At 56.7% G+C, this 13,155-nt stretch overlaps 1 protein-coding gene across 2 annotated transcripts in view; it reads left to right on the top strand.

The window, feature by feature from the left end:
• Positions 1–5,720: 5,720 nt before the first annotated feature.
• The window catches only part of CTXN1 (cortexin 1), a 43,416-nt gene continuing 35,981 nt past the window's right edge, over positions 5,721–13,155 (top strand). For both annotated transcript variants that reach the window (XM_069790226.1, XM_069790227.1), the window contains exon 1: positions 5,721–5,882. The gene's annotated coding sequence lies outside the window, so the exon portion shown is untranslated. The remainder of the gene's footprint in view (positions 5,883–13,155) is intronic.

Genomic DNA, 13,155 nt, shown 5'->3' with positions numbered 1-13,155 from the left:
GAGAGCCGGTAGCACAACCGAGACATGGAACATCATTAAAAAAATAGCCACACTCCAATTGTCAGCTCTGAATTATGATCTGGGCAGCAGCTGCAGATGCCATCAGCAATTTACTTTCCAGAGGGAAAGTGCTCAGCGCTTCCAAACATCACATCCACGTTAAAGTGTCTAGAGGCAGATGCCCAAAATCAAAAGCATCCTGACACAGCATGCCTAATCTGAAGCAGGTTAGAGCATGTGCTGAACATGCCGCAGCCCGTATCTGTCAGCAACAAGACACAAAAAGCTTGCAGACACCTTTGGGAAAACTCTCAAGGATGTCCCGGGAGCAGAGAGGAGGGCTGGAAGTGGTTTGGAAATCCCACGGGGAGGCAGGATCCAGCACATCTCTGTTACCCCTTAAAAGCCATCCCGCTTTCATGTGATTTTTGTAGTGCTGGTTTTCAAAACAACTCTTAATAGAGAAATGACTACGGATTAATAGACGAATACACTAGTTTTATTTTGTGCTTGATCTAAATCTTGCATTTCCCTGGTAGGCTTTCAACTGAGGTGTTTTTTAAAGCAGCTTTCATTCATTTTCACTCTGCTGCTGCAATACTACTAATTGGTAACTGGAACTATTTGATGGGATTTACATATATTTTGAAAGAGAAAAAGAATAACATCCAAAAATATCACAATTTTTAAAACGCAAATGCAGCAGAAACTTAATGAAACCATTTTCTTAAAATACACTGAAAATATCCTATGATTTCGAAAGAATCCTTTCTCCCAGAAATGTTTGCTTTTGGAAAGGATGCGATGCTAGATTCAAACATCCTGACAAGCTCTAATTGTAGCGAGGTCTGTAACTACGCAATAACTGCCCAGGCAGGAGCAGCTCTTCAGCACACGCTTAAATTTCCCTGGGAACACGTGCCAAGCATTTGCGGCAGCGGGTGGTACTCGTATTTCCCTGCCAGGCCCACCTCACTCTCTTGTGTGTAGGATGGTTTCTTCTCCAAATGGCTGGCATTTGTTTTTATCCCCATCGGGTGCTGTGTGGGTCTGCACCGAGCATCCAAACTGTGCCCTGACGGAGGATGAGCTCCTGCAGTCTCTATTGACACCATCACGTCTGATTTCCCCGGTAACGTCTTACATCCTCTGACACGATCTCCTGTAACCATAGATACACATAAGCGGTGCACAGCAACACTTTTCCACGTCTTTTTTTTTTTTTTTTTTTTTTTTTCCCTCTTCGATGCTGTCAGCCTCCTCGGGTATGCGATGACTCGGGCTGTTCCCAGAGCAAGGGCTGAAAATTTTAAGCAAATACAAATGATGATATTTTCTATGCAATGCGGATGGAGCACCCTTTTAAAGCGTATCTCTGCTGTGAGCATCCCACTGCCTGCGAAGCAAAGGTCTCTGTCTCACCCATGGGCACCTCTTCCCATTTAATGAGAAGCCCATAATGAACTTCTGACCCAGGCTTTGCTTTGACGCATGCAGCCCAGCAGCTTCTCTCCTGGGAAGCCGGTCCTGACAGCCTCAGGGCAGGATGAAAGAGAAGATGGGGGAATATGCGTGGTGGGAGCTTTGCCGTGCTGCACGTGGGGTTTTAGGAGCTGCAGGCAGCTGACTTCTGTGATTTGAAGGGAAAATATCACCAGCGTGTCCCAAAGGTTCTGCCAGCAAGAACCTCCCCTCAGCTCTGCACCTGGTCAGTCCCCTAAGAGCTTTGGGGTTTTTTCCGAAAGGCAGGGCTCTTCACGATTCTTCCAGTGTTGCGGACAGAGGTTAAGGCTCCCCAGATCCCAGCAGGAATGGTTTCTCTTGGATATATCATGCGCCAAAGTATGCTCGCTGGGTAAAACCAGCAGGGACCCGCAGGAGGTGTGAATTTTGTAGCAGCTGTGACTCATCCTGGCCCTTGGCAAGTGGAACGGGGACTGATCTCAAATGGCTCCAGAGCTTGTAGGGAGCAGATGCCAGCCCTCGAGGACACCCGGGAGAGGAGCCACATGGCTCCGGCAGGGTCCTGCCTTTGCTGTTTGCCAGTTATGTCTCATCCCTGCACCTTCTCCTGAAGGTTGTGCAGCCCCTGCAATGCCTGGGAGATGCAAGAGGAACCGGAGGAGGGGAGTGATTTGGTGTGATTTGGTCTGAACACATGAGGGTCACTCCTGCCTGTGACTTCAGCGCCAGCCCCAGCCCCAGGCTGGCGTGGTAACTCCTTTGCAGCGTCGCAGGATTCTATCCTCTGCGGCACAGATGCAAACGTGTTGCTCTGAGATCACCTATTTTTAAAGCAGACCCTGGGACCGCATCGACATCCTCTGCACCTGGGCAGGGGAAGGCGAGGAGCTGGTGCTTTTGCCGGCTCTCGAAGCTACGGGAATAGGAGGGAGAAAGACGTGGCCCGTCTGTCCTCCCAAAACCAAGCATGCCCACTCTGCTGAGTGCCCAGAGCATCCCTCGGGGAGCGCCCAGGACCCATCCCGGGGAAGGGACCGACTCCGGGGAGCTGTGATGCATCTGGCAGTGTGAGCCCACACCTCCCTGGGAGCTGCTGCTTTACGGAGGGCAAGCAGAGAGAAAGTGGCTCCTCTGTGACAGTCCCCTGCCAGTGCGGTTGTGGCTTCATCCAGGCGCTGGTCTGGGAGGGTTTCAAACCCCTTTCCATCCCAATTCATCTATGGTTCCCCTGAGCTGGGTTGGCCAGACTAGGGGTGACACCCCACAGGTCCAGCATGCAGCGAGTGCTTAATCTGCGCTGCAGGAGCAAAAATCTTAGAGAAAAAGGACTTTGCAGGAAGGCGTCTGTGCTAACATGAGAAGCATCACAAAAAGCACTGCACAGGCCATTGCAGTGACCTTCCCTGGGCACACCTCAGGCTCTCAGCACCCAATGGCACAGGGATAACCCTCTGTGGTCCCCAGAGCCAGCATCCCTCCGGGAAAGGAGCTGGTGGGAGAGAGCAGCATCCACTGCTGTCAGTGGTGAGTCTAGCACTGCTGAGAGCGCTCGGCCGGGTGCTACGTCTGGGGGTCCCACTCTGGGGAACATTAGAAGAAACTTGAGTGTGTGTGTGTGTGTGTGTGTGGGACACAGGCCCACAAACACGGACTGAGCATCAGCAGAAGCTGTGCTAACCCCATCCTGCCCACCAGCAGTAGCCACAGCTTTGAATGCCCCTCTAATACATTTATTGCTCTGTATATCTGTTCTGTACCATTGCAGAGGAGAAAAGTCCAAAAGTGACAGGTTCCAGCCTGAGAAGATGCTGGGACAGAAGACAGGAGCGTGCGCAGGAGGCTCGAAAGCTCAAAGCCTCTTTAGGCTGAAACAGAGAAAAGGGGAGCATGGTCACCCTCTCTGTGCTCTGCGCCTGGGCTTGTGCGGGAAGCCAGCTCTGGTGCATTGCTCAGGAGAGCAGGAGGGATGGATCCAGCCAGGGGATGGCTGTGGTGCAGTAGCAGCAACTGTGCTTGGCTGCAGGGATGGTCTGAGGGTGTGCTGGTAGCACTTAGCTAGAGAGGACCGGGCAGCTCTATCACCGCTCTCCTGTCCCTGCTGTCACCCCGTGCTGGCCCCGCAAGTCCCCTGGAGATGCCCCAGCAGGACAGGGGAGCTCTGCTAATCTTTGACAGCAAAGCATGCTCCCAGCTGCGAGCTGGTGCTGGGCACAAGCAGCAGCAATGCTGTAACTCCCGTGCTGGCATCTGACAGGGAATCTTATCCTGACTGAAAAATCCTGTGGGGCCTTAGCCTGGATCCCTCCTACCTGTCCTAGCAAGTGGTCTACTTGAAGGCTGTGTCCCCTTCCCCGGCATCCCCTTGGCTATGTCTCCTCCCTTGCCCCTCTGCTGCCCAGAAGTGCCACCCACACCCTCCTGCTCTGACCTCTGGCAGCAACATCACCCCCTTTGGTCCCACAAATACTGGGGTATGCCTGGGACGCTCCTCTGTGGCTCCCATGCATCACCCACCTTGCACAGCCACCCCTCCTCATGGCACCCTGCAAGTCCCCCAGTGCCATCATCCTCTCCGCAGCACCACTCCTTGTGCCCTCCCTGCACCACCGAAATTCCCCTGCGTCCTCCAAGCAGCATCCCCGCCAGCACTGCTCCCTGCTCCACACCCCGTGTCCCCACAGCAAGCCCTCAAGTCACCACACTGCCCTGCACCCCTCCTCCTGCGCATCCCCACAGCGCTGCATCCCTGGCACCCCCAAGGCCATGCCCGCCCCCTGCATCCCCACGGTCACTCCCCATGGCACTGCCACCCCCCGGCCATCCCCCAAACCACCACATGTCCCTGCAGCCACCTTACCCCCCGCCACATTTCCACAGCAGCCCCATGGCTCTACTCTGCTGTTTCCCCCCTCCCCGCCCTGTGCATCCCCAAGGTCCTGCTATAGCACCACACCCACTGCAGCCCCCACCACCCTGCATCCCCTCAGCCCCTTGTAGCATCACATTCCCCTGCATCACACCCCCCCCCCCCAAATAATAGCACATCCCCTTGCATTCCCCACACCCACTTCTTCCCCAGGGTCCCACATACCCCTGCATGTCCCACACCCCCTGCAACCCCCATTGCACCTCATCCCCCTGCACGTCTACACCCCCCCCCCCCCCGCCCCCTCCATCCCCAGGGTACCACATCCCCCTGCATCCCCCCATGCCCCCAGGGTACCACATCCCCCTGTCTCCCCCCACACCCGCTGCATCCCCAGGGTACCACATCCCCCTGCATCCCCCCCACCCCCCCTCCATCCCCAGGGTACCAGATTCCCTTGCACCCCCCTCCATCCCGAGGTACCACATCCCCCTGCATCCCCCCCCCCCATCCTCCCCAGGGTACAACATCCCCCCACACCCCCTCCATCCCCGGGGTACCACATCCCCCTACATCCCCCCTACACCCCCTCCCTCCATCCCCAGGGTACCACATCCCCCCAAACCCCCTCCATCCCCGGGGTACCACATCCCCCTGCATCCCCCCACACCCCCTCCATCCCCGGGGTACCACACCCCCCTACATCCCCCCCACACCCCCTCCCTCCATCCCCAGGGTACCACATCCCCCCCAAACCCCCTCCATCCCCGGGGTACCACATCCCCCCCGCATCCCCGGGGTACCACATCCCCCTGCATCCCCCCACACCCCCTCCATCCGCAGGGTACCACATCCCCTCACACCCCCTCCATCCCCGGGGTACCACATCCCCCTACATCCCCCCCACACCCCCTCCCTCCATCCCCAGGGTACCACATTCCCCCCAAACCCCCTCCATCCCCAGGGTACCACATCCCCTCACACCCCCTCCATCCCCGGGGTACCACATCCCCCTACATCCCCCCCACCCCCCCTCCCTCCATCCCCGGGGTACCACATTCCCCCCAAACCCCCTCCATCCCCGGGGTACCACATCCCCCCGCATCCCCTCCCACCCCCCCGGCACTACATCCTCCACACCTTCCCGCATCCCCACGTTATCCCCCCCACCCCCCCACCCCTCCCCTGCATCCCCACGCTCCCACCTCCCCCGCATCCCCGCACGGCCCCCACACCCTCCTTCCTTTTCACAGCCGCTGCATCCCCCCCCCCCCCCCCCCGACTCCCGCATCCCTCCCTCTCCCGCATCCACACTCCGCCCCCCCCTTCCCCAATCCCGGGCCCCACCCCGCCCCCCCCTCCCTCCATCCTTCCCCCCCCCCTTCCGCAGCCCAATCAGGGCGGGTTGGACGAATTCAAACCCCGGCCCCGCAAGCACCGGCGGTGGCTTCGCTCCGTTCCTTCGGCCGGGAACGGGAATAGGAACGGGGCTGATCCGGTCCGGATGGGCTCGGGGAGCTGCGGGGGGGGTGTCGGCCCCCGCCTGCTGCAGGTGAGCTGGGGAAAGGGTCTGGGGGGGGGTGAGAAAAACGGAGAAGAAAAAGATTTGGGGGGGTTCCTGGGAAAGTTTGATCGCGGTTTTCACCGGGGCGGCGGCTGAGCGGAGCCCCCGGGGCTGCACCGGGCACCGCCCGGCAGCGGCTCCGCAGGGGCGGTGGATGGGGGGGGAGAAAGAAAAAAGGGGGGGGACGCTGCTCCCGGTGCTTGTTGCCCCCCCACCGGCCCTGCTCCGGTGTGGGGGCATCCTGCGGAGAAGTGGGGGGGGGGGGCTGGAAGGTGGGGTGTCCCTGGGGTGGATGTGGTCCTGGGGGTCTGACAGCCTGGAGGGGGGAGGAAAAAAAAAAAAAGGAAGGGGGGATTTTGGCAGGAATATCGCTACTGGATGAGAAAATTGGGATGGGCGTTCTGGGGAGGAAGAAGTGGAAAACAGGGAATTTCTGCAGCTGCTGCAAAACTGCTGATTTTAGAGTTCTCGTAGCAGGAAAGCGATGGGGCGTCTGCAAAAGACCCCTTGGGCTGAAGGGTTTTGGAGGATGCCCACCCCCCCGGGTCTGGAGAACCCGTGTGGATCTGAGAAACTTTTGAATTAAATTGAGCTGATTTCTCCCTTCTGGAGCTGCGGGTCTGTGCGGAAGGAGGGGAGAACTGCACAGAGCCTTGGGACAAAAGAACAAGCCCCAGAGCCAAAGCAGCCCCACGAAGGAGCTGGTGTCATTTAAATCTCAGCCCCCTTGGGAAGAGTTGGAGCTGTGGGAACTCCCCATGCTATGCCCGGAGTGTCGGTGAGCCTTGCCCGTGGCAGAGGGAATTCAGCTCTCCTGAGCCCCGGGAAGACTGGGCTTGCTGGAGACAGTTTTTGGTGCAGAGCCTCACGTTAAACATGAGGATCAAAGCTGTTAGCAGTGGGAGGTGTGGATTTGACAATGGTTAAGGGGCTCCCCAGCACTTGACTCCCATCCTCACCTTCCTGCCGTTCCCAGAGATGTTCTGCTTTCTCTCAGCTATTATTATTTGCCATAAATCAGCCCAAAAGCAGAGGAGGTAAAAATCCTTAGGCTGGCAGGGCAGACCTGTTTGCAGTACATGGGGAAGCATGACTCCGGTCCTCTCTACTTGACCGGTCTCCCTCTGTGCACACTGCAAGTGCCTCGTCACCCCAAGCTCAGGCTGCGATGCTGTAACAAGGCACTCGAGGCCTCCGATCCCTTTGCCCAGTTCAGTATGTGTCAGCTTGGAGCACAGATCTTGAGCTGAACAGAACCACTGCACTCAGTGGGAACTTGTTGTCCCAGTAACGCCCAGTTTGGGGCTAGGCAGGCAAGGCCCCTGCAAGATAAAAAAAAATAAAAAAAAAATCAATCTGGTGGTGTTTCTCGCTGTTAATATCATTAAGAGGGCGCCGGTCCTTGGGTTTGCAGCTGGGAGGTGGCAGAGTTGCAAGCATCCTCCGGTTTTGCTCTGTGGCTGGTTCTGGTGGTGCCTTGGTGGGGTTGGTGGTGGGACGGGAGGTGGGGAAGGTTGTGCTGGCAGGTCGACTGGGTGGAAGCAGGTTCTGTCTTCTTGCACCTCTGGTCTTGCCTTTAGCAGTGCAAGCCCCAGCCTGTTCCTTGCAGGCAGTAAATGTGCAAATCTTTGGGTGAGGCTATGCTCTTCCCTGAGCTCCAAGGGAATCCCTGGGGAGTTTCTGTGGGACATGTGCTCGGGACTGCTCCCCGTGGTCCCGCTTCCAGGAGCGGAAGGGAGAGACCTGGTGTCACCTCTGCAAGCTGTAAGCACATTGCATGGGTAAAATGCTCAACCTGCAGGTCCCCTGGGAAAGGATTTGGCACTGCTCTGGGGATGCACAACCATGCTGTCCGCCTGCCAGCCTGCTCCCCAGGCTGGGAGAGACCGGCTGCTCTCATCAACGTGCCATTCACCTGTTGCAGGTGGCACTGGCTGGGCAACATAGGCGAGTCCCGCTGCCTTCCTCGCTGTGCTTCTGCCAGAGAAATCTGCTCATTTTTTCCCTAGCAGTTGGCCAGCTCTGCTGCACTGTCTGCAGCGTTGCTGGGGCAGCCTTCCCAGTCCTCAGTGGGGATGAAGTGGGCTGCACACTGGTGCCCAGCGCTTCCTCGGTGAGGACAGGGCTGGAGCAACGGCAGGCCGTGGGCGGATGCCGGAAAGCCGGAGGGTTATAGCAGCAGACCTGTTTTATCGGCTCTGTGGTTTCTTTATGGAAGCTGACATGGGTGACAGAAGCGGGTGGCACCCTCTGGCTCATGGCTCTGAACTATCTCGTACTGCCAACTGTCAGTAAATCCTGAGCCGATGTGTTTTCTGAACAGCTGCTCCTGGGAAGAAAACACTGTTGGGCTGTCAGGTGCCTGGGAGCTGCTCTGATTTTACTGCAAATATCCTCTACAAAGTAAAATTGATGGATCTGAATCTAATATTCTGAAGGGGAACTTAATGGCCATTAGGCTGTTTCTTTCCAGCTTTGAGTGCAGAGCTGCGCCATTTAACTAAAGGATTAAAGGCATAAAGATAAATGAAGAAGGCTGCCAGATGGGTGGAGGGTGGCAGGGGGCTGGCTGCTCCGGGGCACGGGGCCAGGAGATGGAACGCAAGGACCTAGAGCAGAGTCAGGGGAGGCTGCTGCGAGGTCTGTGGCAGGAGCACTAGTGGAAGGAGGAGCTGCTACCTGCCAGGGCAGAGCTGCGGCGACCCGAAGAATGATCTGTAATTTGGGTCTGAAGCGGGCAAGCCTCCAGGGATCAGCATCCCTGAAGTCCCTGGTCCTGGTTCTGCTCTCAGCAGCGTTCTGCTTGTGGCTCTCAAGCCTGTGGACCCTTTTGGGGACAGGAGTCAGTCCCAGAGCTGCTGCCCAGCATTGCCCTGAGGTCCTTTTGACTGCACTGTTGAGACGAGCAGACCAACTCCTTGGGCAGGACTCGGACTCTGCGTGTGCCAGGGAAGCCAGCATAAACTCTCTGTCCTGTGCCGTGGCTCCTGGAGCTGCTGTATGGTCTTCTTCCCTGCTTAGCCGATTGCCATTTCACTGCCTTTGAAGTAGAAAGCTTAGCCCAGCTTCAGGCATGTCTTTTGCCTACTCCAGTCTGTCCCTGCTCATTGACATCAGGCCAGTTCTTGTTTTGTGCTTCCCCAACTAGAACCGTTGTCCGTATGAGTGTAACCGGGGCTCTCGCCTCCCCTTCTCTTGACAGCATCCTGCGGTCAGGAGCAGACCAGCAGCACCCCATCCTCCTCCCCTACCCCTGCGGGCATGCTTTTTCCCCTGCGGATCACCGGCAGCCCTCCCCTGCACATCTCTGGGCTGCCGACCCTGCAAGCGTCCTGCCGGCAGGGCTGCGGAGCTGAGCTTGCAACGATTTCTCTTCTATTTTATCAGGAAGGGGCAGTGGCCGTTCCCACTGCAGCCTTCGCCACCCAGCGTGGTGCTCACAGCATCCCTACGGTCGAGAGTGTAATTGTCTGAGTTTGAAGCTGGTGGGGAACCTTTGGGGGTCCTTGGCTGCCTGCTACTGATAGCTCTGGTTAGGCAAGAGCAATCCCAACCCAAAATCCCTTGGTGGGCCAGGGGCCAGTCTTGATGGGAGGGCATTTTCCCAGCGTTTCTGGTTGGGCAGTTCAGAGATTTGTGCTAGGTCGTAGAAGTGCTGCAGGGTCTTGTTGGAGACCTGGACATGGGGGACTCACAGCCTGTACCGATGTCACGCTTGGCTAGTGTGACGGAACCTGCCCGCTCACACTCCAGCCGTGTGTGATGCCGGCTCCCAGTAATACCTGTGATAATGCTAGTGATGGATTTGCCTTCCCCAAGGTCTGTCTAGCAAACTGCTGGGCACACCTTGGGCATCCCGAGTGGGGAACTTGTCAGACCGTTCTGCACCTGCCCTCCAGCATACGTTGAAGGTTTCTGTTGTGCGGGGAGGTAGGGTGCTGCTGTGAAGCTGGGACAAAGCTGAGGGGTAGACCTGGAGCCCGGGAAGCTGCCAGGATCCAGCAATACAGATGTAGCCATGGATATTAATGGCCTCTCAAGCCCTTATTTGCCTTTCTCTTCCTATCCTGCCAGGGGTTAGTGCCTACTGGGTCTCTACATCCCAAACACCAAGGCAGAACCTACTCTGGGGAGGATTGTTGTACTCTAAAACACTGTATTTGGAAGCACACTTAGCTGCTGCTTGAATTACCCAGTTAATGTAAATGTTTAAGAGCCGAAGGGGTTTCAGCAGACACCGTTGTGCCCACAAGAGAGTGATCACTTGAGTCTATGGAAAGGAACAAACAACTCCTGAGAGCTCCAAAATAGGCAGGACATGATTTACTGACCTTCTCTTCCAGCCTTGTTTGGGCTCCGTAACACTAAATGCCTCTGAATGGTGTTAGCAGGCTGTAGAGCAAAAGCAAGCTCTGTTCTCCTCCCACATTCCCAGAGTGTCACAACTCACACGCATAACATCTGGGAGAAATGTGCTTTGGGCACGGGATGCTGTTGGTCTGGCAGCGTGCTAGCGCTGTCGTTGATCTGTTTGTCCAGTCTTGCTTTCCAACAGAAGGTGCAATGAGTTTGCTGCAGCTTCACCTGCTTTTCTACACCTCTGGGTGGGATCTGAGGGTAAAGTGCGTCTGGTCTGGGTCCTCAGAGCTGGGGGTCAGAGGACTCTCCTTCACCTTTGGGTATGATGGGCTTTTTGAGGAACTTGGCCACGTCCAGACCTGCAGGAACACTCCTGTCCCTTGCTGTAGGGGCTCTGACGGTGCAAGGTGACAAGGCAATGTGTATGCTTGACACAGCTCTGGACGTGGTGCCATCGGGATGCTGACCTTGTTCTGGGAGTCCCTTCAGCCCCACTTCTGCCCAGAAGTGCAGGGAGCCATGGGGCAGTGCTGCTCACAGCTGCTGCCATCCAAGGCTATTGGGAAGGAATTCCATGATGGTCATCTTCAGAGTCCTCTTAACAAATGCCGTGGGCTGGAGCAGCCTGCCTGATGCCCAGGCTTGTGCTGTGGTGCTGCAGTGGGGACAGGCACAGGGTTATCAAGGACACTTTGAAGCAGGACGTGGTAAAGTGCTGATGGGGCCCCAGATTTGGGGCAGCACGTGCTCTCCTGCCCTTCTTTGAAGCAGTGTGGCCTTCGAAAGCAAGGAGCTGGGGATGCTCAGCCCCACTCCTGAACAGGGCCATGGATATACCACACTGGCAGGAGCCCCATAATTTTGGCTCCACAGTGTCCAGGAGGTGGAGTGAGGTCCAGGTCTCGACTTGCCCCTCTTCTGCCTGCTCAGCCCCATCTGCTGACGGTGCCGTCCCAAAGCATCACTGGTCAGTTGGCACTGGGGCAATGGTTGAGGGGTACAGGGATGATGCTGGCCATGGGACTGTATTCCTAGCAGTTGTTTCTCTCCACAGCACAGATCAGGGTTGGAGCTGTGGCTTGATGGCTTTGAAGGAACAGGGCAGCAGCGTGGGACCAGAAGTCCATGGTGGTGGGAGTCTGTCCTGCCTGCAGGACGCTGGGAGGTGTTGCCCATACGCTCTCAGGGGCTGGCGTCTGCCATGCGTGTCTGCACGCCTCAGTGCCGATTTTGCAAGGGAGAAGGGTGTGAGCAACAGGACGCAGATCTTCCCCATCTGGCCTCCAGTATGGAGATGCTGGAGATGCCAGCACTCCTATCGTGCTCATCCTGGGAGTGGGCTGTGCTGATCTCATCTTCAGGCTCTTCGGTGAGATTCTGGAGCAGCCTCCAGACAGAGCGCTGCTTGGGGAAGAACAAGCTGGTTTTAGGCTAGAGTGTGGAGTTCCCAGGAGGGATTACAGGGTATGGTGGCTGGTGGCCAGCAGCCCCTTCCAGGGCCAAATTCCTAATTCCTGACCTGGAGAGTGGCTCGCTCTGGGATAGGGCTAGATCACTGGGATAGTGTTACCACAGCACCTGCATCTCACCATGCGCCTTGTCTGCGTGGGCATTTCATGTGTCTTGGGTGACACGTGGCAGCAGTAGCCCTTGGCCAGCTGGACCAGGTACCCCAGATATGGGCTTGTGAACTGTGCCCATCCCCTGGGGAACGGATAAGCTCTGCCAGCATCACATGGATGTCAACCACTCCCTGTCATGAAGTGCTTTATAATGTCTGGCTCCACACAGCTGGAGCCCTTTGCCCGGAGGAGCTCTTTCTCCTGTTTTGTGGGGCATGAGCTAAGACAGTGGGGATCTGGACATGAGGACAGTCAGAACTGTCACCCCTGGGCTGCCCATGCCAGGCTTGTGGTGCCTTCTTAACCGTGATGTTAGGAACTCTGCCTGGGGACACTGGCGGCCAGTTTTGTGGTCGGGGGGACAGCCACCTGCACCCCTGGGACATATGGGGTCAGGCTCTGTGTGTGGCTGTCTCTGAGGAAGGGCAAGGTAAATAACAGGCGGAGAAACTCTCCTCCTCTACCTCCATCGGGTTGGCCGTAGCACTCTGCAAGCGCAGCCCGTGCTTTGAGCGAGACAGGATCCTGTCTCCCCAGGGGCATCTGCAGGTTGCCTTTCTCCAGCACCGACGGCTGAAGTTGGCACCAGCTCTGAGCAGTGCCAGGACCTGCTGTGGCCCATGCTGAATGTCTGTCTGGGAAGGGTGCTGTCAGGCCTGATCCTGAGAGTATGTGAGTTGGTAGAGCTCCACTGGCTTCAGGGGAGCTGGGTGGATTGATGGAGGAAAGATGCTCCTGACTGCTGGATCTGCTGGCATGGGCAGAGAGACCCCTCCCCATGGGATGAGAGAGGGTGCGGGTACTGAGAGAGATGGGGGTTAAAATATAGCCAGTGCCAGGGATCAAATGTCATGAGTTCAGGTCCCAAAATCCTGGGATGGCCTTAAAAAATCCTTTTGCCTACAGAAGCAATCCAAGCAGGGTTTACTGCCTGAGGCTTCTGGGATCGTGCTTTTCTCACCCAGCTGTGAAACACTCCCTTTTGTAATGATAGCTGATATTCTTAGTACCAGGAGCCAGGATGGATACCAAAGCATCAGCTCTATAGTCCTGGGAGCTGTCAGAAGCAGCAGGCTGACTGCTGTGTGTGGCAGATGCATGGGTAAGGCAGCCCTCTCCTCCCACTTTACAATCCTGCAATTACCGTGAAGGGATGAATGTTGCCTCAGCTTCTCCTTGCAGTTGCTCTGGTTTCTCGTGTCGCTGGAGTTGAGGGGGATCCGAGTGACTTCTTGTAGCTCTGAGAGCAAAGGTTCTCTTACATCCTCTGCAACACTACT

Source organism: Haliaeetus albicilla, chromosome 8, assembly GCF_947461875.1.
Source record: "Haliaeetus albicilla chromosome 8, bHalAlb1.1, whole genome shotgun sequence".
Taxonomy (NCBI): Eukaryota; Metazoa; Chordata; class Aves; order Accipitriformes; family Accipitridae; genus Haliaeetus; species Haliaeetus albicilla.
Note: the sequence above shows the minus strand (reverse complement) of the source record. Positions and strands in the feature narration are given on the sequence as shown.